Genomic DNA, 26,148 nt, shown 5'->3' on the forward strand with positions numbered 1-26,148 from the left:
AAAAACCAGGATACATGTGCGCATTTCTGTATCTCTCAGGACAAAGATGCTCTATTTTTAGGTCATGATCTTTGTGGCATTACAACACACGATCTCCAGGCGTCTGAACGCTTTGACCTGAGCCAAAACCCAACCCCGACCTAAGACTGAGAGGAACAACACAAAGAAGCATCCGTTGTAAACCGATGCCTTATTTCTAGTCCTAGAGGCCACAGACAGAAACAAATCGTAGACAATCTCTTTCCCAAATAAAATCACACTGTGCATTCCTCTCCTTGCCTTCCTAAAATGAAATCTTTAATGAAGTGCTTAGTGTATAAGTCGGCATTTCTTCACAGCATGGGGCAGAAATAGTGCCTATGCCTGTTGCTCATTTTTGCATACTAGCTGATTGGTGACTCACTGCAGACTGCTGGTTTCTCTTTGGTGAGATGTTTTGGCACGTATGCCATTGGAAAGAAGAAAAAGGGGAAAAAAAAGTCAGTCAGTATAGATGTGTTTTTCAGCCATTTTTCTGACATTATTGCATATGCATACTCCCAGTCCATAATGCTTGGGGCAGAATATGCCAAAGTGTTACTGCTTGTTCAGTTCTGCTCCCACTGAAGAAAGACCCCTATTCATTTCAGTGGGAGCAGAATTTGGACAGTTTGGAAAGCTTTGGGGAAAAAAAATTGCCTCTCATTTAAGAAAGTTCAAATTTTCCCTTATTATATATGTGGCTTTGAAACAGCTTTCACGTTCCAGGGTTCTTCAGGTGTGTTTTTATATGAAAAGAACTGGCTTAAGTCAGGACTGGTCATGACAAGCACAATGGAAGGAGTCAGTGGGCACTGGCCCACTGATTTTCCATTTAGGAGTAGGAAAGCATCGTGACAATCCTGGCTGTTGGGGTTAGGTAGCAGATCAGAGGCCTCTTGTAGTTATAGGTTAATAACATTTGACACAAAATTGATCTGGCACCACTACTCCCAAATAAAACATATTAAAGCATACAGCCCTAATTGTGGGGGAGGAAAACACCCCAAAAAACAACAAACAAAAACATGTATCTATTTTTATTCCCCTAACATCCTGGGGAAGTTTCAGTGTGCAGCACTCCAAGCTATTTTCCAAATTTTGTATGTAAAAATTTAGTAGGTCCTGATCTGTAGACTGCAAAAATTAAGTAGTTACTCGAGAACAGAGAATGCCTGGGAAAGTTTATGATCCTGCACATGCTCATTCAGAAAAAGCAAGGAATGATTTTAAAGCTTTAACAAATCCTACATCTAGTGATTATTATCTGTTGTTTGGAAACAACCAGAGGCCCCCACCACTAGTAGGCACCATTTGTGCTGGACATCTGTTCTAACTACCAAGGAAGAGCAAAGCAGCAGAAATAACTCCACATGACATGGTAATGCAGAGCATAGCGGAGCAAAGTTACGGTCTCCAACATCCCAACACAGTCACACCCGTAAGACTACATTGATCCTTCATGGTTCATGCTCATCACATCGCAAGAATAAGATGTTTCTTTTGTTTAATTCTGATAGTGTAAAAAAACAGGCCCATTCTATCATTTTGCACAATATGCCATTTTCATTTCCTGCAATACTTGCAGGCGCCTAGTTTGCAGACGTTTATGCTTTGTATGTCAGTATTTTCTAACTGTCTTTTGACTTATCACAGTTCGCAGGCAAGCAAACAGCATGACCAGGCCGAATGGCCTGTCACTACACCACAAATTAAACTGTCGATTCAGCTTAATGAGCACTTGGCTCAGCTGGAAGAGTTTCCCTACTAAGCTTGCTTGTATGCAATTTGATTCAGGTCCTTTCAAATCGTCAACTTGCATTCTAATTTTAAGCATTCTAACAAAATAAAAAAATTAAAATCGACCCATTGCCATGGAAAATTTACTTTTTAGCCATCTTTCTTTTCCAGAAAAATTGTTTGTTGGAAAGCTTTTCGGCTACCTCTTGAGAGCTGAACCTCACTCTACAGGGAGCTGGAAAGGCTGACACAAGCTGACAGTTTGCCCACCTAACGTGAGTGAATTCAACATTTATTGAAATTAAGAGCAGATATCACAGTTCTGTCTGGATTTAGTTTGGAGATGCAGTTAGATGTTCATTACGGAAACAGCAGTGTCACTATCAGATATTCCTGCTGCTTGTGGCAACCCCATACCTCAGCTGGTGGAAGAGTTCCTGTGACTGTTTCCCAGCTGCCTTTGTTTAAAGAGACCTTATTCGCAGGGCTCTGCCAAAACTGCTTAGATCAGGCTTGTGACCTGCCTGCAGTTATGTTTCTGACCTTCCCTTGAGACGTGGCCGAATATCTTGCAAAGCTTTTCAAGTGATGCAAACAAGGATAAAATTTAAGCTCTCACATATGAACCTAGCCAAAAGCAGACCACAGTCTTGGGCTACCTGACTAGAGGTAGCATTCTGGCATGCCGTTCCCAATCAACATAGGGACTGCAAAATTTTTAGATAGACACTTGAACAGGTAAATACTGTAGCAAGAAATCCAAGGAGCTGGTATTACAACTTCAACTGCTAGATCACAGTAGATGAGGACATCTTGTTCCCAAGACAGTCCTTAATTAACCACCGTATGATCAAACTGTAAAGCAATTAGCTCATGTTCATTCCTTCATTTTGTGATTCTTTTATACTGTATGCTTCAGTATTTCTGCCGCAGTCTAAAAATAGTTTTCCATATCATATTCTCACTTCTCTACCACCTCTGTGTCACAGGTTTTTTTATATACAACAGCCAAATGTGTCAGGAGTTTCTCCATCCAAGAGCCTCATCAACACAACTGGGTATAGAATTGGTTTGTCTGTCCTCTAACCTTTTTTTATCATGTCAGGACATTTTCACTCCAGATTTATAATAAAGAGTTTAAATCTTGATTAAAAAAATCCAAACGTTTCAAAAATATTTTAAAATAGACCAAATGTGGATTCTGTTATAGCAAGTGAGGAATAGAAAGCAAAGTTTTAGAAGGAAAATTTATGCTTATAAACGTGTTACTCTAATAGACATAATACCAGTTTTACAAAGTGTGTTGCTTTGTTTCATATGTAATCCGAATCTATTGAAGAAAAAGTATCTGTTTCACTATGTTCTGTTAAATGTGTCGTTGCCTAAAGGTGAAGTTAAAGAAGGAATATCTTTCATACCTTAAAGATCATCACTTTTGTTTAACAGTCACAGATCCTCCTCTAGGTAGGCTGTGTTGCTCTTTGACCTTTGTAAAATGAGTATAAAATTTTAACCTTGGAATACTAGTGACATAGATGCTTATTGAAGCATTCATAAAGGCTTTTTTCCATGTGAAAATGCAAAAACCGCCAGTGGTTTTTCAGAGTAAAGCTAGAGAATACATTTCAGTGTAATGTATATGTATGCCAAATTTTTTGCTTATATGCATAATCATATGAATTTTTTATTAATCAGATGTAGATGCTTAAACTCACCTTCAGAAGATAGAGGAAAAAACTAGACCAAGGTAGACTGCCTAAATGGGATATTTGGAATTCTTACATGTGGATATAAAGTATTGATTTTTTTTTTAATACCTTTGTCTGTGCAGGAGTCCTGACTAAATGTTGAAATTATCTTGGAAAGAACAAAGTAAGCCGTGAGTGAAGATGGCTTACTTTTTCACAATTTTTTTCTGAATATGCTAACCTTTACCGTTCAGTAACTTACTTTTCATAATGGAAATCTAGTAATAGAAGCAACACTAACATAAGCTAGAAGTAAACAGGATTTTTTTAATATCAGTGGAAAAAAATTTATATGACGGACTCTTTTTTAGATGTTGGGAAGACAAAATGAATGGTTGGAGCACATTTTAAAGAGGGGTGGGGGAGTGAGATGTCGTCTTCCATGCTTAGTATAAAGATATGTTCTATAAAGTCAGAATTCAGGAATGATGCATTTAAACTTGCGTTCTTTTAATTTGACCTGAATTTCTTGACTGTCTTTTATAAAAGATGTTCTCACAATATTGCGGAAGAACTGCAAACTCTAGAACTCGCGTTTCTTGAGTACTGTTTCCTGCCCTGTAACATTCTGTCTCAAAATACTTAGAGAATGTGCTATTCTGCTTATCAGGCAAAACACAACACCAAAAACCCCAAATGAAAAATGGAACTGTGAATTGGTCTTAGATGAATAGTTTTAAGGAAGATAGTGCTCTTGTAAGATTGTCTCTTGAACTGAGAACTTGCTTGAGTTCAGTGTTGCAGCACGCACTTGACAGTTTTAGTAGTGCTATGATGTCTTCAAAACAAACTCATGCTACCTCTGAATGAAATAATTTGGCCTCGCAGCTGATGTCTGTCTACTGGCATTCCGCCTTCCACGCTGTGCAAACAGCATATTAGAGAAGGTATTTAAGAACCTTTTAAACCTTGCCCTTCACTCTGCCGTTTTGTCTTGCAGTGCTAGTATGGGGGATTACTTTGGTTACACCTCAAAGTGCAAGTAATTCTTGGGCTGCTGTGCAGCATTATAATACAGAGTTTTCAGAAAGGATATTGAGTTCCCTGTTTCTCTGGTTGAGTTGAGGGCAAGTCATGTACCCATTCAAAAAACATGACGTTATAAAGGAGCTCAGGCACTACCTGTCTGGAAGTCAGCTGCTTTGACTCTGTCACCAGCAGGTTTGTGACCTCTCAGGGTGTGCTGTCAGCTAGGTTAATGTCCCTTGGCCAGGTGCTTAGGGCAGGCTCCGTTTGGTTCATTAGGACATTGTCTCCAGCATTGCTTTCACTTTTCCAGTCATATGCTGAAGTGGCAAACAGTGCCAATAAGACATTAAGACATCGGGTGGTCTGTATAATCAGATTAATGATTGACAGTATGTAAGATTTTTTTGACTCATCCTTTCACAGGAAGAAAGATGTGGACACTAATGCAATCATTGACTTAAGTTTTGTAAGTCAGTATGAGGCAGCAGTCAAAGTAGCTATTGTTTAACTTGTCTGCCTCCATTCATTCCTGGAAATATTTCTTTCCCTTCACTCTTTCAAGCACACTATTTTCTTGTAGAATAGATAGCAAGTTTTAGACTGTAACATCTCGTCTGCTCTTGCCTTTAATATATCACCCAAACCTTTGGCTTTTGCAAGCTTTCTGGGTTACTTGAATCCTTATTTTTAATCATAGGTCAGATTGACAAAAGCCCAGTAACTGGCCATCACTGACAGTAAAACAAGTTTTGTGCTGTAAGGGAGTAGGAATTTACGGTGTTGCTACCTCCAGCTGTGTTGAACATTTCTGTCGCAACTGCGCTTGGACAAGTGTGAAAAGTAGCCTTGTGGAGTACGATGTCACTGCTCACTTTGCAGATGTTGAGTCATGTGGTGAGGCAGAGTGACACTGCTTTGCAGGTCCTGATAGTTGCCAAGTATCTAGGGGATGTTGCTGCCCACAGGGAAGAGATTCCTGCTGGGACATGCCATGTTAGTCTGAGAGCTGTTAGACTAAGCTGGCATCTGTTAAATTCAAATAGAGCAAAAAAATTTGCAAGGCTTTCAGGAACAGCGCTCCAGGTTTAGTCTTTTTCTTTTTATTAAATTAAAAAAGATAACTTTTAAGTCTACATTGTTTCACTTCACCTTTAATAAAATTTCATCACCAAATTAATACCAGGTCCCATCACAGAACTCAGCAATATACTCTGCTCTATGTAAACACTTTTCCACAAATTGTCTGACACAGTGACCAAGCTAGTGGGATAGTTCAAGTACCAAATACAAATATATGCCGTGATAAGTGTCCTATATAAATAAAGACTTTACTTCACCAAGCTATTGTCACTCTTCAGTTGATCCATTTAAATGTGTACTGATTGACTTCCAAGGTGAATTGATTTTTATATCAGTCTGTCATTAGATGGCTGGAGCGCTCTTCACTGTGCATTTAACAAGTGGATTGAAAACAAGCATATATCGATGTCTCTATATATACACAAGGATAGTCTATTCAGAAGGCCAATGTCAATGCCTCTCTTCTAACGGTCAATGAATTGTCACAAAATACTAAAAGAGAACTTAGTTCTATTTTTGCAGCATACACTTGTTGTGCATGTCGAAATTGACCTCTGCATAATTTGTGAATTGGTTGCTGTCCTCATACAGAAAGTCTCTTTCTAGGATAGGTGCTGCCACTTGGAATCCTCTGCAGAACTACCACAATCCTCAGTTTCGCACAGGCATAGCAAACTCCTGCCTTTTTGTGGAGATACTGTTGCTTATCCTGCATCTCCAATATCTTAATCAGTGATTTGTGATCTGGAGCCAAAAGAATACTCTGTGTAGCTCTATTCAGCGGGTAGAAACAGCTGGTTTGGGCTTCTAGAACTCCTTCTCCATCAAAAAGTCCAACAGCAGGGCTTTCTTGACAGATGGCAGTGTAATAGTTATATTTTCCTTTTGAGAAAAGATCTAGGTGTTGGTTTCAGGATATGTCTTCTGTAAAAGTTTCTGTTTTCGTCATTAGTAGTCTGTTCTCCTACAAGTTGAAACTAATCTGAAGTCCAGAGGAAGCTTGCTGCTTGGTTTCCTGGGGGGAAGATCAGGAATTAGTTTCAGCTAAATGATTTCTCAGTTTTATGAAGATGCATTCTGTCATTTGGAAATAGAAGTAAAATTTGCATTTAATTATTGACATAATGTCTTCTGGTAAGTATGTTTTGGTCTAAGACACGTTCCTGCCTGTAGGAATAACATACTGAAAAATGGAGCATAAATTGCAAAATACTCCTATTTTGTATGTCTTCACTAAGTAAAACCACCCTGACTAGATACATAGTATCTTTGGTTTCCAGACCATCCTTCTAATTTAGTCTGCAAAGGTAAAGGCTCTTAATATTTAAAACTATAGAAAGATTACAGGGAATGACTGCTGATAGTCCTTTAAATTATTTAGTCATATCCAGCTTGTGTAAGCACAGCATAAAAACCATTCTCATGGAGAGATCTCTGCATTTTAAGGTTATTTGGTCAAAGTGTCTTAGGTAGTTGGGTTTTTTTGTTTGGGCCTTATGTAAAAACGTCAGAAAGCTTTCCTCCTCTTCAAAAGACTAACATTGTGTAAGCCAAGGCAAAGCATGGATAGGTTCAGGCACTTTTTTTTTGTTGAAAGGCTTTTCAAGGCTGTCTTCGTAAGTAATGTCATTTGAGTCTCTCTGCTCTGCAAAAAAGTGAATCAAAAGAATCCACACCCCTTTGGTTAATTCAAACTAGATGATTAGCTTAAGAGGGGAGACACCACTTTAGTTTGAGCCATTTCTGCCCTACTTCTGAAAGCAAGCTCAAAAACCCCTAAAATGTCTGTGATCCAAATACTAGCACTGCCATTTGCCATAAAGCATTGAGCACCTGAGAAGTCTGGTTATAGATGGATTAAGCTCCAAGAAATAGATAGAGATGGCAGGCTCTCTTCTGTGTTCTGTCAGTCTTGAGCACTTAGCAGCATAGGTGAATCATTATTGGTTAACTACTTAGAAAGCAGTGGCACAGTTTTCATGCTTTAGCTAAGTGTCAGAGGGTGCGTAATTCTGTATTCTGATATGCTGAGTGGGGCAGCTCACCATAAATGGCCAAAGGTCAAAGAATGGTCATACCTGCAGGGAGGGAGAATTTAATCCCCAGATGACCCCCCCAAGCCCACTGACCCATTTCCCAAGGGTTCTAGAAGCACAAACTGCATATGACACCTAATTAACCTAATGAGTTTGAGTGCCTGCCTGAAGGAGCAGCAAGGCGATTATAAAAAGGCACAAAATGAAGCCCCACATATGCACGCCCTCCAGAACTGGACCCCTTAGCTTGCTGGACCCAGAACTGGTGAAATCTTTCTCTTTTCTCTCTCTATCTCTCTTTGGGGTTTTTTGGTGGTTTGTTTGTTTCCTTCCCCCGTAATCCCTACACCTCCTCCCTTTAGACATAAACTATTGACCAAGTCTGGGACTACGACTGGATCCAGCTGGCCCTAGGATGTTCTCTGAGAAGGAGTCTAGAAAGCAAGGAGGGTATGCTCTGAACCTTGTGACCCAATGGGAAGGCTCTCCTTATTGTCTTCCGTGAACTGATCCCCAAATAAGCAAGGCTTGTATTATATGTTGTGATGTGTGCTGAGCATGTTACACAGTTTACTGACGTAGTTTCATGTCAATTCTTGTTATGAGCATACTAATTCTTGTTTTGAGCAAATAGAAGTTGAGTTTTGTGAGTTAAGGGATCCCGGCTGACATTTCACCTTAATCCTGACCTGGGAATAAGTGAACTTGAGTCATTGTCCTGAGAAACTGGAAAGTGATGTAGGGCAAGCTAGTCAGACCTCAGAATGTGGTTTATGCAGCTGAGACTTTGCTGTGATTGATTGGTTTTTCGCCAAAGATCTATTGGTTTTATAGCCTAAAAAGTGAGCAAAATTCTGGCAATTAAGACTTTTCTTTTTTTTGTCACAGGGTTCCTAAATCCTATGAATTGCTTTCAGGTGACATTTCCACTACTATTTTTAGTTGATACAGCATATGTAACACATTTAGAGTTTTGGAACTTTCATGGCTAAGCATGGTAGATATCTGAACACAGTGATTGGGATTCCACAAACACTATTGTAAACACTACGCTGCTGACATTTTATCCCTCTCTCACATTACCCTTTTTTACTTAAACTTCCACTTCAAAGTGTCTAGACTATTACTGTTCCTTCTTAGAAACTAAAGTACTGTATCTGGTACCTATTTTTAATAGTAGAGATATACAGCTAAAGTTACCTTTGTATTTTGATGGTTGATTATGTAAGAACACAAAACTATAGTACAGACTTCATCTTTTTGATACTTCCATAGCAAAGACAAAGTATCTAAGGACTTCTTCTTGCACTGCTGTGTTCTGTATCTGTAAGTCTTAGAGTAATTGGTGACAAAGTAGATATGGGATTTTGGGGGTTATTTTTAGTTGCACTGAATGTCAAGAGAGAACAGTTCTTGAATATGAATAAATTTCCACATTCGCTAGACTATCAAAACATCATGTTTTTTATGGTCAGGTTTTAAAATCTGTTTTATGATGGGTACAAGTGCTTTATTTTAAGTTCTGATCACCTTTAGTTCTTCTTCTAGAAGTCAAACTGAGCCAGTGAGTGCAGCATCAAAAACAGTAAAAAAACCCACCATAATCGCAACTCTTTCTTCTACACACGGCACTTAATTCTAAACAATGTAGCCTCCTGTTAATTTTCCTAACATTAACTTAATATATTTTCCAGTAAAACATAGTATACAGTTTAGATAAAATGTATTTGATTCAGAATAGTAAAAACTGAGTAATGCCGTCATTTGCACAGTTCTAATGTGAACATTGGTATTTGTGCCTAGTAATGCGTTGTATTTCATATCAAATATGGTACAATAGTTCCTGTATGACTTTATCTGTACAACAGAATGTATGATCAGTTTTAGATCATGTAGATTCAAGATTTGCACAATTGAACATGGTGCCATGTTCTACATCTGTCTGTAGCTAGTAATATGTACGGGTTGTTTGTGGCCTTTTTGTCTCCTGCAATAAAAAAATGTTTGGAGTGTATTTTTTGCCATTTTCACATTGTATCATTTAGAATTTGTTTTTAAATATTTTTTCACCTAACAGTTTTTGAAAGTGTTATCCAAAACCACTGAGTAACCATTATTGTTAAACTTGGTACTGCTTCTTTTGACTTGGTGATTCAAACAAATACCCAAACCAACATATCACATAATTTTTCTGAGGACAGTTCTATGCAGCTAAATGATTCCTTTTCATGTCTTTAAATACTTGGTTATTTGCACGTAAAACTTTTTAAGTGAAGTAATATTGTTTAGGCCCCTCTGAGTACATAGATTGCTATGAATTGTTGCTATACAAAGTGTTATTCTAAAGTTCTGCAGAATAATAAAAAATTACTATGTAGTGGGTTTTTTTTCATCTTTAAGTATAACTGCTTGTTTTTGGAGTTTGGGGTGGGTTTTTTTCCTCACTGGAACGGTGTGAGGCATTACACTAACCCTGGGTCATTGGATCTGATCACTTGATAAGTTGTTATGATAGAATAATTTCGGTTGGAAAAGACCTTCAGGATTGAGTCCAGCCATCAACCATGGCTGCTAAACCACGTCCTGAAGTGCCTTGTCTATGTACTTTTTTGAATACCTCCAGGGATAGTGGCTCAACCACTTCCCTGAGCAGCCTGTTCCAATACTTGACAACCCTTTCAGTAAAGAAATTTTCCTAATATCCAATCTAAACATCTCTTGCCACAACTTGAGGCCATTTCCTCTCATCCTATCACTAGCCACCTGACAGAAGAGACCAGCACCCACCTCACTACAACACCCCTTCAGATAGTTGTAGAGAGCGATAAGGTCTCCCCTCAGCCTCCTCTTCTCCAGAGGAAACAACTCCAGTTCCCTCAGCTGCTCCTCATAAGACTTGTGCGCCAGGCCCCTCACCAACTTGGTTGCCCTTCTCTGGACATGTTCCAGCACCAAAATGTCTTTCCTGTAGTGAGTGGCCCAAAATTGAACACAGTACTCAAAGTGTGGCCTCACCAGTGCCGAATACAGGGGAGCAATCATCTCCCTGCTCCTGCTGTCCACACTATTTCTGATACAGGCCAGGATGCCATTGGCCTTCTTGGCCACCTGGGCACACTGCTGGCTTATATTCAACTGGCTGTCAACCAGCCTCACCAGGTCTTTTTCTGCTGGGCAGCTTTCCAGCCACTCTTCCCCAAGCCTGTAGCGCTGCATGGGGTTGTTGTGACCGAAATGCAGGATCCGGTACTTGGCCTTGTTGAACTTCATACAATTGGCCTCAGCCCATCAATCCAGCCTGTCCAGATTCTTACCCTCGAGCAGATCAACCCTCCCTCCCAACTTGGTGTCATCTGCAAGCTTACTGAGGGTACGCTCGAACCCCTGAACTCCAGATCACTACTAAAGATATTAAACAGAACTGGCCCCAATACCGAGGCCTGGGGAACACCATCTGTGACTGCCAACTGGTTTTAACTTCATTCACCACAACCCTTTGGACTTGTCCATCCAGCCAGGTTTTTTTTTACCCAGCGAAGAGTACACTTGTCTAAGCCATGAGCCGCCAGCTTCTCAAGGAGTATGCCATGAGAGACAGTGTCAAAGGCCTTACTGAAGTCAAGGTAGACAACATCCACAGCCTTTCCCTCATCCACTAGGTAGATCACCTGGTCATAGAAGGACCTGATGGTTGGTCAAGCAGGACATTAAGATTTCCTTCTTGAAGAATGTCCAGCCTTCCTGGACCCCTTTGCCTTTCAGGACTGGCTTCCAAGGGACTCTCTCAACCAGTGTCCTGAAAAGGCCAAAGTTTGCCCTCTGGAAGTCCATAGTGGTGGTTTTGCTGACCACTTTCCTTGCCTCACCGAAAATTGAGAATTCTACCATTTCATGGTCACTATGCCCAAGATGGCCTCCGACCATCCCACACCCCCCACCAATCCTTCCCTGTTTGTAAACAGTAGATCTAGCAAGGCTCCTCCCTGGTAGGCTCACCTACCTTCTATGTCAGGAAGTTATCTTCTACACGCTCCAGGAACCTCCTAGACTGCTTGCTCTCTGCCATGTTGTATTTCCAGCAGATCTCTGGAAAGTTGAAGTCCCCCACGAGAACAAGGGCACACGATTCTGAGACTACTGCCAGCCGCTTGTAGAATGATTCATCCATCTCATCAACCTGGTTGGGTGGTCTATAACAGAATCCCAGCGCAATATCTGCCTTGTTGGCCTTCCCTCTCATCCTTATCCATAAGCACTCAACCTTGTCATCACAATCGTGTAGATCTGTACAATCAAAATGCTCCCGAACATAGAGAGCCACCCCACCACCTCTTCTACCTTGCCTATCCCTTCTGAAGAGCTTGTAGCCATCCATTGCAGCACTCCAGTCATGGGAGTCATCCCACCGTGTTTTTGTGATGGTGACTAAGTCGTATCTATCCTGCTGTACAATGGCTTCCAGTTCCTCCTGTTTATTGTTCATGCTGCTTGCATTGGCATAGATGCACTTGAGCTGGGCTATCAAATCCACCCCCAACATTGGCATGCTGCCCCTGGGCTCGTCTCTGGTGCACCTAGGTTTATCCCATTCCCCCTTCAAACCTAGTTTAAAGCCCTCTTTATGAGCCTCACCATCTCACGAGTGAGAATCCTTTTCCACCTTTGAGATAGCTGGACTCCATCTGTTGCCAGCAAAGCCTGGTGCCATATAAACCTCCCCATGGTCAAAAAACCCCCAAATTCCACCAGCCTCTGAGCCACATATTGATCAGGTGTGTTTTCCTGTTCCTTTCAGTACATTTCCCTGCCACTGAAGGGATTGAGGAAAACACTACCTGTGTTCCCGATCCTTCCGCTGATCGCCCCAGTGCCCTGAAGTCCCTTTTGATTGCCTTTGGCTTTCTCCCTGCAATCTCATCACTGCCAACCTGCATGACCAATAGTGGGTAATAATCAAAGGGCTAAACCAGACCAGGGAGTTTCCTTGGTAATGTCTTTTACCTGGACCCCAGGGAGCCAGCGGACTTCCCTATGGGATGGGTCAGGTCCACGGAATTGCCTACGACAATTACCCTCTTTTTTTCTTTTTTTCAGAGGCTGTGATAATGCGTGGGGCTGCCTGACTTAGCCTAGGCACCCCCCCCCCGGATAGGCCTTCATCTACACCCTGATCTTCATTGACCTGGTCCTCAAGTTCCAGAGCCCTATACCTGTTGTGTAGGGGCAACTGGGAAGGTGAAGGAGACCTGGGCAGGATTCTCCTACCTCCCCGAGCAGGAACCTGTATCCATTCCCCTCCACCTCTTAGGTCCCCTACTGCCTGGTGGCAAGAGGGCAGGGGGTCCTCCTCTTCTTGCGGAGCCTCCATCTGCTGCCTCTGCCTCAGGGATGGTAGCCCTGATACTCCTCAACCTTTCCCCTCCCTCCTTCAGCTCAGCCACCAGGCTGAGCAGATCACCCACCAGGTCACACCACACTCAGAAGCTGTCCCCGCTGCCCTCCGGCACCAGTGATAGACTCAGGCGCTCCCTGCAGCCGGAGACCTGGGCACCTGCATGGTTGCGTGGCAGCTCTGTCTGTGTCGCCACATTTTTCCTAGCAATGGCTTTCACCCGAGTGGCAACCGTACCTGGGTCTCCTTCTGGGCCGATGCCCTCCACTTGAGTAGCCTTCTTGAGCTGGGAAGAGGGGCCGCGCCATACCTGCCGCCCTTTCTGACGCCACGCGCCCTGGTCGCTGGCACTCCTCAGGGCTTTGCCCCTGCTGACGTCCACACTGCATCAGCCTCTCCCGTGAGAGCTGCCAGCTCTGGATGGGTCTCTCTGCTCTTCCTCGGGGCTCCTGTGCCTCGGGAACCTCTCTGTCCAACTCAATCTAGTGCTTTGCCGCCAACTTACTGTCACCACTGCTGGCCTTGCCGCCGACTGATTGCTGCTGATGGTTAAGCCGCAGTTAAATCTTATTTACAATCTGGAACGTAAATGCCTGCTTATCTCAAGCTGAACTAAGGCCTATTGAATATATTGGTCACTAGAATAACTCTATGTTTTTGAGTGTAGGAAAGTATTTCTCCTTTCATGTTGTTTATGTCTGTGAATTTTTACCAATAAATCTGCATTCCTCACGAAGTGAATGTACATTTAGCCTTTTCCCAGACCAAAATGACCGTACATAGTTTTCGTTATTATGTGAAAGTCTGGTTATGATTATCATGAATTTGTATTTAGAAATATAGCATATGTTTTTCATTAATTCTGTGTTCAGAAAGAAGAAAAAAAAGCTGCTGGCACAAGTCCAGTTGCACGTTTTCACTGCTGCTTCTCTCACAGCGCGGCATCCCTACCTGAACACCACCAACCCATCAAATCCCTGAAGCTCCTATCATGCTTGCAGACCTGCTGACCATGTATGTGACGAAAAGTGGGTAAAGGCAGTTTCATTTCAATAGCGGCTAAGAAATCTTTTGCTCAGAAAAATGTGATCAGATTACTCTTATTTAAAGCTGTAAACAAGGATTCAGGAATCGAATCTTAAGGATGACATTTTGGAAATTGTAGGTCTAAGCAACTTCCTTGCATGACGGTGCATGAAAGTGGTCAGTGTTTTTTCTTTCAATTTGTCAGGTTAAAGAATTATGCCTTCGTGTTTTGTACTAGGCTACAATGGCCCATAGCAACTGCATGCAATATATGCTGATTTCATCTGTGAGTAGGAAAAAAATAGTCACGTATTGGTGGAGTGAGCATAGCCATTGTTATCTCCTTAAAACTTCAAATGGTGTGATATAAACTTATACTTTATTACACCTTTTGAGAAGACGGCCTTGTCTTCTTGTGTGCATTGATGCTAAAACTCCATGGAGATGAACTTAATTGTGCTGCTAAAGTAGAGAGGCGAAGAAGCTCTGACTTATTTTAATTCTGAAAACATTATGAACTCTGCATAATTAATCTTTTTATCTGTTGTTTTCGCTCTGTACTGTCGTAATTTTGAGCAAGCAGGTCATTTAACGACTGCATTATGAAAAGAGTAAGGACACAACTCAGTCACAACTCAAGGGAATGTTTTTCATCGATAAAACCGATGAGGAAAAATAAAAATAGAAAGAGTAACAAAATAAATGAACTACAAAATAAAGGATATCAGCATCGCAGACAAAACAATGAAGGCACTGCTTTGCCATAAATCTACTGTGAAGCAAAGATCACAAAGATTGGCTGTGGATTTTAAACAGCACTAAGAGTCATAGAGTAAGTGACTGAAAGTGTGGAAGTCAACAATAACTTACCTATTCTTTGGTTTTTTTCAGCAGCTGAAGCATTAGATGATCATTTGTAATGTTTGCACATAAGCGGAGCTTTGTAATGTTGCCATCAGCTTTTTATTTGGAAATCCCACATTGATCATCTCAGTTTACAAGAGTGTAAGTGTCTCTTTCCACATTCCCTGCAAACAGAACAATAAATGGAAAGAAGCTCTGGTGTTGAATAATTTGTCATCAAAATATGCCGCCAGCTAGCTGGAGGATCAGGAAGGTTTTTGCTTTACATCCTCACGAGACTCTTATTTTACAGAGTATTTTAGAGACTTCCAGAGGGTATTGTCTTTATGAGGGAAATGCTGCAGGAGCCAGCCTACAACATGCTCAACAGTGAGCTGGCTTGCTGAAATCCCATCCCAGCTCACTCTGTGATAGCACAGGTAGATATCTGTTGCGCATATGTGTATATTTGTGCATGCATAAAGTGGTCATAAATATGTAGTAACTATTGCAGAAAACGAAATGAGAGCAGCTGGTAGGAGATGGCTGTTTTATAACAATTTGCTAATTTTTCCTTAGCTTACGACCGAGCATTTTAGAATGGTTGATCTTGCAAGTGCCGGTTCTTTTTTGTTAAGTTGATCTTAATAGGTAAATAATGTATAATTGGAGTTCTTGCCTACTGGTAGTGAAAGAACTCTATGCTCCATTAAGTCCAGGATATTCATCTTGAAAAATTAGTGAGTGCACAATTTCCTGGGAGCACTAGTAGACTCAAATGGATTTTGAAAAGCCTTTTAACATTAAAGAATAACACTCAACTATGGGTCACTTAATAAAACACCAAGCATCAAATAAATGCCTTGTGGTTACTAGCAGCTCAGAAATTGAAGGCTAAGAGATGTGAAACTATCAAGATGCACGATTATGTTTTACTCAGCTGTTGAATATGTCTGGTAATCAGTCTAAACCAGATGTTGAACATTAGCAGCTAAGTCCTGTAACCCTGCATGCCAAAACTTTATCTTCAGTAATGATTGAAAGATGGGGTTTAGACCTGTAAGTAACAAAAAAAGACATTTTAATAACTAACTATTCTTGGTTTATCTCAATGTACACATGACCATGCCTATTTGGAAGGTTTCTTTTTCCCATATAATTGTTTTGTAATTATTGCCAATTTTTGCAAAGAGGGACTTAAAAGCAAATATAAAATTTACCTGCAAGTGTCTCATAATTTGTCACCGTATAACATACATTGTAACGTGCTCTCAGAGTGTGTTTGCAGGTTTAGGGAATGCACTCACAGCATGAGCTCTCAAAGGGATTTGATTAGCAGAGAACATGTCCGGCTCTGGAAAAGCATTTTTTCACTTGCTTCACTATGTCTTGAATCGGGATCATCCTTTTATACAGTCTGTAGAGAATAATTTCCAAAATTTGGGCTGAACCAGTAAAAGAAAGAATTTCAGTCCCCTTGCTGGTTTCTGAAAATTAACACCACATTCAAAATTAGCTACACCCTAATTAAAGGAGTTATTTCTTCAAGATCTGAGTACACTGTCATATAGTGGGACTTTTATATAGTACCTGCAAAAAGACCATCTGGCAACTCTACAACACTAACATAGTTAAGCTTGCAGGAAAATTGGAAGAAAAAGATGAAGCTAATTGCTGTCGTAAAGTAAAAAAAAAAATAAAATACCCCAAATTTCTTTGAAAAGTTTCATGAAGCAAGAAGCTTCATTATAACAGTGGGCCAAACAAGTTCTATTGACAAAAACTTTATAAAAATAATCTTTAAAAAATTCCAAATTTTAAAACGGTTTATTAGGAATAATAAGTAAATCACAGCCGCTTCTCTCTGTCTATCTTTCTCGCAAATCAGGAGTGCATTTGAGAGGGAAAGGCTTGAAATATTGACTCAAATAATTTCTTTGTGCTGAAATTTCTCTAGCCTCTAATTTCTTTGCTGTGTAATTCTTTTTAAATGTCTAATTAAAAATGTGTAGTCAGTTTCTTGAAGATTTACAGAGAAATCAGACAGGGAACCATCTATGCCTCTTTTCTCACACCTCAGGCATCCTGAACCCAGACACTGCAAAAGAAAAACTTCTTGTGTGCAGGAGCCATGTCTTTCTCCTTCACTTTTTTTTGTCTCCGCAGCGCAGGAGACCCAGACTAACATCTGTGCCTCCAAGCTTTACCCCAGCTTTGTGCTCTCAGGCAAAAGTGGCAGCATTTGTGCACATGGAGCCCAGAACTGATGTCTGGGAAGGTGGCAGTGCCCGGAACTTGTCACAGCTCTCTCTATTCCTCTCCCAATTTCTCTCTATGGTAGAATGCTGACACATTGCAGCCAGATGTCCAACAACCCTGGGAATTCACTGAGAGTGCCCATGTACCGGCGTGTCATGTCAGGAAATGTGTACTGCTTTCCTCCTCTTCAGCGATGAATCTGCCTCACCATATTAGTTATATTTGCATGACAATGACCAGTTCTGCTCAAAAAAATAAGCCAACAAAAAAAATATATGTAGAATAGCTGTAGAAGTGAAGGCTACAATGTGAAGATTATAGTTCTTCTCCTGTAAGGCTCCCTAACAGAAAAAGCTGAGAAATAGAAGAGAGCGAGCGAAATTGCAAGCATTTTGAGAGTATTGAGAAATAGTTAAATCATCCCAGCACAGCTACAGTGGGTTACACATGCTATGGAAAATACAGGTCATGGGGTTTTGTGCTCAAAAGGAGGAAGATGCTGAATATTTCAGCATGTTCACTTTTTGGAATGAACAATTCCAACCGCTTACAAGCTTTGTAACCTACATGATAGGGCTGTTTGCTTAGAAAATGTTTTTTTTTACAATGTTAATTACTTCATAATAGGTTTTTAAGTGTTGAAAAAATCAGTTGAACATGAAACTTTCAGGATTACACTTTCACATAAATCGTTTGACTTTTCTAAATGAGCACAGTAGCTGAAGCAGCTGTTACGTAAGTAGTAACAAGACAGCTGCAGGCTACTGTTCCTTCATACAATTCAGGTAAGCTCGTTTGTTATTCAGAAGTCACACAGACCTTAAGCACTGAGCAAACTTTTTCAAAGTCTGTGTTTAAAACAAGTCCTGCAGTATTTTGTAGCACAGACGTCTGGACAAAACAGTTCAACATATCTCTTGTGAAGTGGTTTTTAGAAACAGAGTTTTCCACAAACGTATTGCTGGCTGTGTATATGGAGGCTGACTAGCCTTTTAGTTTGACTGGAGAAAATTCCAGCCCCATATACTGAGTCACTCTAAATTTGTAACAGACCATATGTTTAGAGAATGTACACAGAGAACATAAAACACTAGTCTTCACCTATGTAATGTGCAATTTGCCCAGAGAAGAGACGTTTTCTTTCTATATGATTCATAATATAATGGGCCTCACTAGCAGCTGAAGTCTTAAAGCAATAAAAGGGTCTTAATGAGGAATAACAATTGATGAACAAATGTGGAGAGGTTCTGAGGCTCACTGAGCCAGAAGTCCTTATGTTTCTCCAAACCCACTGGGGTGTCCATACCAGGCAGACAGAAATTTTATAGATGTTCTTTTATTTCTTTTCCTGTCATTTCTAATCACTTCAAGAGCTGAATTGGATTAAATTTACATTACTTTAGACCATTGTAACACATACCTGCCACTGTTCAATAGTGAACAGCAGCAGGGAGAAAAATCAGCCCGCCTTTTCCAGAACTGATTCCAGAAATTTCAGTTGTACAAATTGTGGCTTCATATGAACCAGGTCACACATATTGTCACTGTACATTTGTGCTCTCTTGTTTAGAAGACCGTAAATTGGTGGAGACACATGTAATATAGGTTAGGGACAAAATAAATATGCTATCCATTCACTGCAGAAAACTTACAAATATCATCTGGACAAGTTAACAGAAAAGGCTAGATGCTGTCCCACAGCAAGGCTTTGCACTGCTCCATTCATCACCACAAAGCTTCTGTAGAGACTTAACTGATCATCTTACCTCGCCACTGCGGGGATCATCTTACAACTTTGGATGATAGACAGTTCCTGCTCTGTTATACCTAGTGTCTGGAGATGGGTAGCACGGCCACAGATACCCACCACGAAAGACACACCTGGAAGGCAAAACAGGTTTTGGTACTGTCAGACCAGCTGCCAAACACGGGGGCGGCACTAACGTACGGGAGCAGCTGCAGTAAGACACCTTGCTGGGCTGAGTCCTTTCGGCCACTACCGAGGCTAATTAGAGGGACTAACTTGTTTCTTCTGCTCTGAGATGTATTTGGGTTACTAAGAGCCATCTTACTGTATTAGGAGAGCCTAGATACCCCCATAGCAGAGAGTGGAGGTCTGAGTCATTCCTGTATAGTTGGGCAGTCATAGGTGCAGGTACACCTGACCCCATGGTGTTGCGATGATGGCAGTATTTAGTCGTTCCGTTCTCTAAGACATTCTATGAGTAGTTGTGCTCAGCTATGAAAGCTAAATCTCCTGATAGTGCAGAAAATGTTTTGGGCATTTTTGTGTCCTGCTGCAGGGCAAACACCAGGTGGAATGTCCTTAAAAAAGGTGTTCCATTGGCTTGGTCACACATGGACATCCACCACCAATTGAGATACCCTGGCAAATCCCAGGTGTGTACGAGACTGGAAGATATGGCACAGGTCTGCATTTAACTGTATTCAGCGCAATTCTTTGGGATCACCCATCCAGCCAGTTTTTAACCCAGCAAAGAGGCCAGCCATCTAGGCCGTGAGCAGCTAGTTTCTCCAGGAGAATGCTGTGGGAAATGGTGTCAAAGGCTTTACTACACTCTAGGTAGACAACAGGCACAGCTTTTCCCTCATCCACTAAGCGAGTCACCTTGTCATAGAAGGAGATCAGGTTAGTCAAGCAGGACCTGCCTTTCACAAACCCATGCTGACTGGGCCTGATCACCTGGTTGTCCTGTACATGCCGTGTGGTGGCACTCAAGCTGATCCGCTCCATAACCTTCCCTGCCACCAAAGTCAGACTGACAGGCCTGTAATTCCCAGGATCCTCCTTCCGGCCCTTCTTGTAGATGGGCATCACATTTGCTAACTTCCAGTCAACTGGGACCTCCCAGGCTAGGCAGGATTGCTGATAAATGATTGAAAGTGGCTTGGTGAGCGCTTCTTCCAGATCCCTCAGTACCCTTGGGTGGATGCCAACTGGTCCCATAAGTTACAGTTACTGTTAGAAGTAGAAAGTAAAATACATGTAACTATTGAGAGAATAACAAAATTCTTTTCTTGATGGAGAACTAATGTACCTTCAGCGAAAATGCCTAAGAGGAAACTCCCTGGTGCTATTTCAAGTTTTCCACAACACCCAGGACCACAGTGCCATAGGGAAAGAAGCACTTAATTTTTTCCTCCCACTCTTACCTCTTTAATAACTTCCTAATGTCTTCAAGAACTGATTTAAGGCTCTCCAGCTGCTGAACTCCCAAGTTTTCCCTACCTTACTGATTCAACTGTATGTGCCTGAAAAATAGACAAAATGTGGGGAAAAACCTCATTCACGGAGTACCGGTTTCAAATAGTTGTTCTCTGGTGTGCAGAATGAGTAGCGACTCCTCCAAGGGTCATTAAATATGCTTCTGCTCACTGCAGCAAAGGTATAAACTGACTTTTTTTATTATTTTTTGCACAGGGTCTAAATTATGTCATTATAACATTGTCACTGGGGGTTGACATTTCCAGGAAGAGTTCTGTTCCAAGCCAGGCTGAATTACATTACAGCTCCAAGGTATATTTGGCAATAGTTAATAGTGGCTGCCTATTTTTTAGATGCTGCTGTCTCAATTCAGATCTGTCTGCTTTGAAATGTACTTTCAAAAAACTAGAGATTTTTACACCAGCAACAGTTTTCACAAAAACTATGGTGTGTATTTTTAATAATTTTAAAAATAATTTTCCATTAGATTGTTCCCACTTTGATTTTTTTTGAAAACTCTAGTATAGTTACTTTGGACATAAATCTGTAAGCTTTTTCGATGATGTGACAGTATCAGAATAAGGACTGAATTCCCATCTGAAACCTTTTTTTCACGGGGTATTGTTACATGTATCTAGTAATACCCATTTCTGACATGTGAATATGAGAGATGAGTATTTTTGAGGGTCATGACCCTCAGGACTTGCTATTTATTTGAATGCTTCCAGATTTGCACTGCTCTAACTCAGAAAGCCAAACTCAGTGACTCCTTCAATGTCTGAAGTCGAGGATGCCAAGTCGAGGATGTTAGCTATTTTACTTAAGTTTCAGAAAGTATGGCGGATATCTCTGAGCCTAAGATTCCTGCTCAGATAAGTTCCAAACTAATTTCTGACTACAGCAAAAGAAGCAAAAGGAGACTGAGGCGATCTTGGGGCAGCACTGAGTTGTGCTTCAGTCCTGCGAGATTTTGTGCACCACAGGTCAGAGAGAATTAATTCTTTTCAAATGCACTAGGAATATCAGTTGAAAGAGCCATGGAAGTAGCGAATTTTTTCAGCCCCTTGGGCATTATTTTATCTACAGCCTAGCTCTTCCTCTCATAGATACCTTTTATACCTTTGTCATTTGGTAGAGTCTTTTACTATCATAGCAGAAGAAATAGGTGGCTAATCAGACATCTCCTGTCTGCGATTACTATACTTGACCAAGGGATTAGCTGTGCATCTACCCTGTGGATTAACAACTGAAGGGAAAGGAACTATTTCAGCTCCTAGCCTTGTACAATGGCACTGCAGGTCTTGCCATACACATTAGTCTTTATCTTCCAGGCAGAAAGAATAATAGATTCTTATGTTACCTGCACGTTGGCAGCCTGAATTGCAGTCTGCAGCCCAAGGGTAAAGATCTCATCTGAGTCACTTTTATCAATGTGAAAACCTAAGGAATTTTGCTTTAAAGCCTTTTGTGTAAATTAAGCTAAGACCGAACAGGACAGCATGCTTGTTGAAGCCTTTTGCTAATTTGTCAGCAGTAACAAATACATCAAATACACAGTCTGCATTTAAAAACCGCCTGAGAAGAAAAGCACTGAAGATTAGCATCCCATTTTTATGCCCGGAAAGGACAACACCTTGTCATGATCCAGCATGGACAGACCAGGGAGTGGTGTTGATTTCGGAATTCCCTTGGGCTAAATGGAGACGAAACTACACAAAACAAGTTAAACATTCATAGCAGAAGCAAACTGAACTGAGGAGGCGTGTAGGCGGCGCAGTTTATCACAAGAGTTGTCATGAGACTACCACAGTAAACCGTCTAACCCGTGCTACCCATACACATCGATTCAGGGAATGAGGTGAGCCCTCCGGTTGGGTCATGAAGTTCAGAGCTGCCCCACCTTGCTTTCTAAACACCTTCTCAGAGAGGAGCTCAGGGGCAGCTGGATCCACTCAGTCCCGTACTTGGTCAACGGTTTTAAGTCTTAAAGGGACGAGGTGTGTGAATTCTGGAAAAGGGAAGAGAGAACAAGACCGAGAGAGAAAAGGGAAGACAGAAAACTCGCACTGGGCGTTTTTTCAGTGAGCTGAGGGGTCCACAGTTCCGGTGGGCATGCACACGTTGAGCTTCAATTTATGTCCTTTTATCGTCCTTGCTCCTCCTTCGGGTGGGCCCTTGCAGTAATTACGCTAATTACGGAGTACGGTATGGCAAGAACATGACATAGCTCTGCTGGTTTCCTTGTAAAGTAGAAGGACAGCACCGTAGCACCCAGCTGCAGTCTTTTAACAGAGCAGCCTTGTGTTATGGCACTATATGGGAAACTGAGAAATCAGGGAATGATTTTCCTGCTCACAGGCCTCTGTGACCATGTAAGTATCTCTTTTAATCTCCATCTATGACTGCCCTGATGCAGGAAAAAGGTTAATAGTGTGGCAATCTGAAAAAAGAAGGTCTTTTTCTTGGCTAATCTGACAGACATAACACATATGTTTCGTTCATCAATGCCAGTCTCTTAAAAAATATTTTTAGATATTGGCAAGCAATATCCACAGGTTTAAAGGCTTTTAATTAACATTGTCCTGCCTCATAGGGACAGTGAGAAGATGAGTACACTGGCTCACATAAGTATAAATAAAACCCAGTTCAATTTTTATAGACTATTCTACCATGTGACTGTGAAATAAAAATATCATATAGCCCCTGAGGTTATCACTAGACTTACATAACAGTAAAAAACTTTTTTTTTTTTTTTTTTTTCAGGAAAAATACTAATTGCAGCCTATTACTAGCCATGAAAACATTCTTCAGTGTTATGAGTCATGGTTCTAAATGCCATGGAAAGTATTTCCTAAAAGCAATAACCTTAACTATACTCAACATAGTGGTTGTGTTACCATAGTTAAATGCTGGCTGTCCAAGTTTTTATTATGAAATAAAATGGGCACAATGTGAAAGGCCTTGAATGGTATGTCATGTATTTGGACTTCTGCAGTGGAGGACTGATGCTGCCATAGCAAGAAAACATCCGGATTTTTTTTGAATTTGAAAAACCAGCTAACTCCCTGTTGCGATAGAAAACAGCTGTATCGCTAGGCTATGGTCACCATAATTTTTGCAACTAAGCTTGTCTGCAGTATGGTCCTTATTTATGTTATTTGGGGCTGTATTTCACTAGGATTTTACGTGCACACTGATGCTTCCGTAGTCCTTCCAACTGACCAGGAATTATGTCAACATCCAATTTTTTTCAGAAGAAACACCTCCATGTGTCTTTTTATACCTAGATACCAATGCTGTGACTGAAGCTGGATATTTCAATAGTAATATTGTCTTGATGGTGCTATTATTTGATTGTAAAGTATAATCACTGGACTTAGAAGTAAATGTATACACTTTTTTTTGCAACTTGTTTTATATAAGTATATAGTGCTCCCTCAATCACAAACTTGGGGCAGTAAAATGAACCTTTTGCTAGACGTTCTGCTACTTGTATTCTCATGAAAAATGCAACTATCCAAACAGCAGTAAAGTCGGCTCTACCAATCCAATATATTTGACTCTACAGGTACTGATGTAGGGCTTGTTCTTTCCCTACAGCCCTGAAGAGTAAAGACTCACGTTTACTTAGAAAACAGTTGGAAAAGTTACCCCCACAGCTAAATAAAACCGGTGCTCGTTCCTTACCTTCAGTACACAGTGCAATAGCCGTGGTTAAACTGATGCTGAAGATGGGTTTCACCTAAGGCACCAGCTCAGCTCTTGTTTGCTCTGCTCAAACCGTGGCATCTTGTCCGGAGAAGCACAGACCTGCGCAGCGGACAGAAACGTCCACTGGGTGGCAATAAATAACAAGCCTGTGTGTTGTGGTTTAACCCCCCCCCTCAGCCAGCAACCAAGCACCACGCAGCCACTCCCCCCCCCCCCCCCCCCCCAGTGGGATGGGGGAGAAAATCGGGAAAAGGAAGTAAAACTCGTGAGTTGAGATAAGAACGGTTTAATAGAAGAGAAGAAACTAATAACAATGATGATAACACTAATAAATGACAACAGTAGTAATAAAAGGATTGGAATGTACAAATGATGCGCAGGGCAATCGCTCACCACCTATTCACCGCCCTCGCCCCCAGTTTGTACACTAGATGTGACGTCCCATGGTATGGAATACCCCGTTCGCCAGTTTGGGTCAGGTGTCCTGGCTGTGCCCCTCCTAAATTCTTGTGTTTCTTCAGATCTTTGACTTCAGACTAAACATTACTTGGCGACGAAACATAGCACTGTACCAGCTACTAGGAAGACAATTAATCTATCCCAGCTGAAACCAGGACACCGTGGTGTGTCCTGTCTTGGCACTGTCTATCTAAAACAGTGTTAATCTAAAAGGCTACCAGATGCTACCTGTGTAGTTGTGCATATTCCTCAGAATATTCTGAATTTTAGCTGTAAGTGTTCTATCAAGTTGGCCTTTAAAATTCACAAGTGCAGCACTGTACTACTTTTGTTGTAATGCAAAAGAATCACAAGATGGAGACAGAAGCTGTGACAAAACAAGGTTATTGTCTCCAATAGAAATTAGCAGTTTGCTCAGTGACTACCTATCTCTTCTATTAAAGCCTGCCCTTTAGTTCATCTTTTTGTTTCATGATAACGAGCCAGACTAAATTGTTTTGCCAAACCTTTGCAAAGAAGCTCTAACGTAGTTGTTGCTTAAACCCTGTTTTAAATACAGTGTTCACCATAAAGAAACAAAGGCAAGGCTTGCAAGAAAAGGCAGTATCTGTTAGCAGATAATAGTGCAGTCTCACAAATGCCAACCTTTCAAGCATATGTGCATTGTTTAGGACTTAAACCTAGTCTTTTAACAAACACTAACCTTAAGGCTTTAAAAAGTTTCCCTTTTATGTGTTTTGAAGTGAATGGAACATCTGAAAAAATCCTCACTGGGACTTAGAATTTATGTTTTTGCCTGCTAAAACATGGTATCAGCATAGGCCTCTGTTTTGCACATGTATGTTAAAACCCGCCCCCATAATATATGACCATGGAAATGGCTGCAGGAGGTCACACTGAAGATCCATCCAGTCCAGCAGTGGCCAACAGTAGAACATGGGGCACATTGTAATATGGCAAATAAATAATCATGGCAAATTCTTCCAGTTCCTAGCAGCTCGAAGCTCAGGCACTTGCCAGCCCAGGGGTGATGTTTGTGCTTAGTAGCCTTTGGTGGTTTTGGGTTGGTTTTTTTAATGGATTTGTCTTATTTCCATTTTCTCAATGTGCATACAATTTGGCATTGCTCACTCTGCAAGACTGTTGATAAGACTGAAGATGATTAAACGTAGTGTGGTAAACAGGCATCAGAAACTAAAAGAAAGGATTAAAGTCCTTAGGAACATGGACAGAAGAGGAAAACAAATGACAAATTTGAAACCTCAAAGTCTATAGTGGCAGGAATAGCTAGTTACAGATGGGTAAAGGCATATATCTTTTTGGGTCTTGTACACAGCTCCTCTGTCTACTGTTTCAGTGTGGCAATCATGAATCATTATATCAGCTTTGGTGGCGAAAGACTGGCCTGGACTCTGGTGCAGTCACACTGTTGGCACACAGGCTCGGTGCTGTTACCAAAAGACCCGGTCAAAGAAACTCTCTTAAGACTCGATTTTGGAGTTTTAGAAAGCAGACATTATTGCAGCACTGGGTGCACGGAAGATTGCTCCACCTATCATGCACACCGTTACCTACAACAAGCAGAAACTTATATTATTCCAGCCATACATATTCATATTATCATTTACATAGTGCGCACCC

General features: G+C 41.1%; 1 long non-coding RNA gene across 3 annotated transcripts; it reads right to left on the bottom strand.

The window, feature by feature from the left end:
• Positions 1–5,604: 5,604 nt before the first annotated feature.
• LOC126051247 (uncharacterized) lies at positions 5,605–24,143 on the bottom strand. Of its 3 annotated transcripts, none has more exons than XR_007509757.1 (5): positions 24,025–24,143; positions 18,878–18,992; positions 14,880–15,037; positions 11,592–13,522; positions 5,605–6,570 (listed from the first exon to the last, which is right to left on the bottom strand). It is a non-coding gene; the product is annotated as an uncharacterized LOC126051247 (long non-coding RNA). The 3 variants fall into 3 exon arrangements; XR_007509758.1 differs by having other exon boundaries at positions 11,592–13,525; XR_007509759.1 differs by having other exon boundaries at positions 14,880–16,269.
• Between the last annotated feature and the right edge of the window lie 2,005 nt (positions 24,144–26,148).

Source organism: Accipiter gentilis, chromosome 27, assembly GCF_929443795.1.
Source record: "Accipiter gentilis chromosome 27, bAccGen1.1, whole genome shotgun sequence".
In the NCBI taxonomy this organism is placed as follows: Eukaryota; Metazoa; Chordata; class Aves; order Accipitriformes; family Accipitridae; genus Astur; species Astur gentilis.